The following is a 5,393-nucleotide window of genomic DNA, read 5'->3' as shown; positions in this document are numbered from 1 at the left end:
GGCGACTCTGCCCCAAAGAGTGGAGTTTGCTGTGATGTGCCCCGGAGGCGAGTTAGGATGAACCTGACCTCCTACAGAAACAAATGAACTCAGGCCAGCCAGTGTAGGGCAGGACCTGTGATCCATTTACTCTGCCACCCTCTCTGAGAAAGTGACCCCAAGGACTGTCCAGATGGGGTCATAGCATCCAGTGGCCTCAACTTGTCCCTGGGATGACTCAGGTGGGAGTCCACCTGTACCACAGTGACCTGAGCAGTCCCAGCCATACCAGTCATGTCACTGTTTCTTGTCCCTGGTCTATTATCTGTGAATTGGGTGAGGAGCTCACTAACCATGCTGCCCAACACTGCCCAGGCCTGACCACTCCCACAGCCAAGTGGCTGTCACATAGGCAGAGCTGTCTCTGGCTGTCCCCAGTGTCCAGGACACAGAGTAGGCACCCAGGGAGTACTTTTTGCGTGAATGAGTGAGTGAACCACTCAGGGATGACCTGAGAAAGTGCTGAGCAAACTGCACACAGAAGACCCTTCCTCACTAGCCAGTAGGTGGACACCTCTCCCCATGGAGCTTCCTGCAGGAGTGACACCCCCGCAGACCTTTCATGTGACACAGGGCCCTCTCCACCCAGGAAGAGGTGGAGGCTCCACCTGCTACAGGGGCCAGGAGCCAGGGGCCAGAGGGCAAGGGTGGCCTGGGCTGCCCCCCAGGCATTGTGCTGATGCCAGCACATTTCTGCTCAGCGCGAGTCTTCATAGCTGCAGTGACAACATGCCGACACAGACTGTTTATCTCACTGTGTTGCAATTTACTCTCTCAGCAAATTTCCAGCTAACAGCTCTGGAGTTGCCAAAGCTGAGCTAGAATCTTAGTTCTCCAAGGGCCTGGGCCTGCCTGGAACCTAGGGGTGTGGCAGGGAAAGAGACCAGGAGCCCCCTGTTGAGGGCCTGGGGTGCCTTTGGCCACCGCGTGACTGCCAGAAAGTTGCCTGGCTATGGCCACTGTAAGGCGAGAATCTTTTTTTGCTAAAATATTCCAGGTCCTGTCCAGGAAGCCAGGGAGCTGCTCTTGGCATCTCACGGGGTAGGTACCGCAGGCCCTGTGGGTGAGAGGCGCCAGCTGAAGGCCTCGGGGCTCCAGGTGCTGCCCAGACAGGAGCAGACAAAGGGCCGTGAGCCTGAAGGAGAGCCCAATGTCCAGCCCATGGATCAGCAAAGCAAGTGGTGGCTGGACCAGATATGGCCCCAGTGGGCATGTGTTTGGAGCAAGTCAGTTCCTGAATCCATTCAAAGGAGCCCAAGGAAGTGAAGGCCTGCCCACAAGCATCCCCACCGCACCCATAGCAGCAGCCCCTAGCCTCCTGGAGGCTCCCACTGACCTACACCTGGGGACACAGCCTCCCGGCCTGAGCTTCCTAACCGGGCCCACATGGCCCAAACATCACCCTCTGAGCTTACCCTGTCATGAGCTCTATATTCTGAAGGCTTCTGAGCTCCTGAGATTTTTCTAAAAAGTGAAAAATTCCATGATTAGCAATTCTCACCTGAGGCCATTCCCCATGTGATGTCCAGGCCTTGACTTTTTGGTGACTTCTCTGTCACATTGTGTGCTGAGAGTGTGGGCAGCTGCTTTGCTCCTTCTCATCCTCTCCTCTGGCACATCCAGTGGGTGCACGAGGGAGGTATCAGTCTCCTCCATTCACCTCTCTACGTTTTCTGCTTTGAAAACTCACTCCGGTCACTACTGTTGTAAGTGACATAGCCCACACGGCCTGGGCTCCCACACCCTGAACCTCAGCCCTGCTGCCACCCCTCCCCCAGACAAAGCAGAAATAATTCCCGCTGCCTGCCAACACCGCTTCTTTACAGGAAAGACACACTGCCACCCTTCAGTTAGTTTCTCTCATTTGTGGGAAGGCCACATGCATTCAGAAAGCAGAACTTACGGCGCCTCTTTCAGATCCAGAATAGGCTAAGACCTGGCTGTCTATTCCCCGCAGTGAGAGGAAAGCATCCACTGCACACAGACACACATGCCCGACTCACAAAATTAAGTCTTTTCCTCTCTCCTGACAAAGTGAAATTGCAACAAGTGAGGGTGAGCCCACCTTCAGGGCTGCCTGCTCCTGCTGCAGCTCCACCTGGACTCTGAGTACTCGCTCTCTCCCCTTTTGTTTCTCAAACAGCTTCACTGGAAAACAAACTCACACAACATAAAATTTACCCCTTTAAAGCAAGCTCAGTGGTCTTCTGTCTATTCACAAGGTTGCAGAGCCATCACCAGAAGACAAGGGGCCGTGAGCCTGAAGGAGAGCCCAACATCCAACCCATGGATCAGCAGAGCCAGTGGTGGCTGGACCAGATGTGGCACCAGGGGGCATGTGTTTGGAGCAAGATTTTAAAGCATCTTCATTACACACAGAGGAAGCCCGGCCCCATCAACGCCCCTGCAAGCCAGCTCTGTGGAGTGTTCTGCGGCTCGTCCACATTGCAGCCTCCACTAGGGCTTCATTCCTTTACCTTTGCCTCATGGCATGTTGTCCAGGCGAGTTGCATTTTGTTTATCTGCTTGTCTGTGCTAAACTTCTGTTCCCACATTTTGGCTATTATGCCTAATGCCATGTATAGGGTTTTGTGGGGATATAGGTTTTGATTCTCTTAGGTTTATACCTAGGAGCAGAATTTCTGGGTCATGTGGTCACTCCATGCTGGGCATTTTGAAGAGTCGCTAACAGTTTTCTGCAGTGGCTGCCCCGTCTTACATGCCTGCTGTGGTGACCCCCATGGTTCCAGTTCCTCTGCCTCCTCCCCCACACCAGCCATCCTGGCTGCCTCCTCCACTGGCTACATTGTTCTCAGAAGCTTCTTTCGACTTTTCCCTATGAGCTCCTTTGGGCCTTTTGTCCCCTCCTCCACACCAGGGGCCCTGGGTCTGCACTTTTCTTTGCAAGTCTTATGCCATACCAGCAAAGAACAATACATTTTTCAGAATTCTTTATTAAAACACTAAAATAACTAAGCATAGGTAATAAGAACATGCTTTTATAGCCAATGCACAGTACAAGTGTGAGCCAAGGTAAGGTTATGTTTGCAGGTACAAGCACCATGTCCCACAGATGGGGAGATGGAGGGATAGTTTATGGGGCACAGCTTATGGGGAACGGACTGACATCCAGGGGCCCTAGTTCACCTGAACCCAAGCTGAACCCGGAAAACTCTTCTGGCAGAGCCTGACTCAGAAGAGGAGACATCTAGAAATGAAATATTCTCTCCAAGGGACCCTCCTTGCTCACTGGCCATCTTACCCAGCCTGCACACCTTCCTGTCCCTAGGAAGGCAGGGGGGCAGCTCAGCACAGCCTTACTCCACCCCAACCTTGCTCCGGCCTCTTCTCACCCTGGCCCCACCTCCTCCTAAGGACCAGTGGGCTCCCAAGGTCAAGGGTGGATGGAGCCTAAGCTCTTTCTAGTGAGCAACAGGAGGGTGGCAGCCCTTGGAGACTTGGGGGCTCTGGCCTCAGGGAATTCTACAGACAGATTTTCCTTTTTAAATTGTGGTAAAATTCACATATATAATTAGCCATTTAACTATTCTAAAGTGTGCAATTCAGTGCCAATCTATTCACAATGTCACGCAGCCATCACCAACCCAAACTTGGCCACACCAGTGGCAGAGCCCACTTCCACACCCACCCCAGTGCCTTACTCTTCACATCACCTTCTCAGGTTCATCCCTGCAATGGCACCATTGTCCAAGCAGCCTCCAACTCGTGGACAAACCTGGTTGTTTGCAGTCCTCACTTTCAGACGCTGTCCAGGAGCCTCTGCCCTGGGCAGCAGACTTATTGCATCAAGGGGCACCAGGGGTCTGTGAGCAGAGCACCTGACATATGTGACTACTAGTGCTGCTGGGTTGTGATGTCTGCAACAACTCGGTGGGAGAAACCTGGTCCATCTCCAGAAAGGAGGACCAGCCTCAGGTTCCCATAGCCAACATGAAGGAAATTCCTGTATTTGGCAAGACAGACCAGAATCTCCCAATGAATGAAGAGAAAAAACAGCATTTAATTTGGCTATGCAGGGAAAAGTCAGCAATTAAGCATAGGAACTGTGTGTTCCTTGGGCTCCAGAGCTGTCACTTCCAACCCGACAGCTCTAAGACTTTGGGTCTTACAGTCAGCCCTGGCTGGACGCTAGGCCCCAGACACCAGCCCCCAGGGCACTAACCCTAGATGCCAGCCTCTTGGACCCTAGTCCCCAGACCACAGGCCCCCAGACCTCAGCCCCTGAGGACAGAGAACAGACTTGGTCTGTCTCACTCTGACCAGCCTCTCCCCCCAGCACTCATAGAAGGGGACTTGCTGCCCATGCAGAGCACAGTGTTTGAAGTCCCCAGAGCCACATGAATAAGCTTATGTGCCCCACCCCCATGCAGGGAGGGTGGGGAGTGTCAAACGTTTATGAGCAGCAAACCTTCTGTCCCTATGACATTATCATCAGACTTCTCAGGTTTCAAAGTGGGCAGCAGTGGGTGGCGCAGTGGGTGGGAACAGTCTTGGGGCCTCTAGTGCCCAGAACATGGTGGCCGGGTGAGGGACTTCTCAGGCCTCAGCACCCCATTTCTCCTGACCTGGCACACAGACCATTTCCCAGCCCTCAACCCTGAGATTACATAGACAGGCACTCTGCATGTGGCCTCATTTTAATTTCCTTTTTATTAGTATGTGTAGTTGGAGTTGGGCAGCATACTCTCCATGCCCACAGTAAAGGCGTTCCACAAATGAATTCTGAGCAGGCTGTGGAGTCAGGCAGAGGCCAACGGAGTGGGAGTGGGGGCTGGGCCGACCCTGACCTGGGCACGAAGTGAGGGGCTCATCAGGGCACAAACATGCATCCAACCCTGTGCTCACCTTCTTCCCAACTCTGCACATCCTTTTATAAACTGGGAACAGCCATTGCATCTTAGAAATATTGCCAAGAGGCCGAGCAGACAGTAGAAGCCACCACAACAGTGAACAGCTCTGGAGGCAAGCTGCACCTCCCTGAGAACCTGACAGGGCTGAGTCGGAAGGAGGCCATGTTCTGCTTCTCCACAAGCTAGGCTGACACACCTAGAGAAGGGACCAAAAATGTTCACTGCAGCATTGTTTATAATACAAGGGAAAAAAGTCAATCTAAATTCTAAATGTCCATTAACTGTATTCACAAAATAAAAACGTAACCAACCATTAGCCTGCCATACATCTACATTTATGGTTATGGAAATCTGTCCACAAGACAGTCAAGTTTTATAATCAAAGCAAAAAATAATAAATTTAATGTGATCCCAATTGTGAAAAGTCTGAAAACATACTACATGTGTATGTAAGAGAAGATGTCTACAATGACCTATAGGAAA

Source organism: Nycticebus coucang, chromosome 18 (assembly GCF_027406575.1).
Source record: "Nycticebus coucang isolate mNycCou1 chromosome 18, mNycCou1.pri, whole genome shotgun sequence".
Lineage (NCBI taxonomy): Eukaryota > Metazoa > Chordata > Mammalia > Primates > Lorisidae > Nycticebus > Nycticebus coucang.
The sequence above is the reverse complement of the archived record's forward strand: the minus strand, read 5'-3'. Positions refer to the sequence as shown.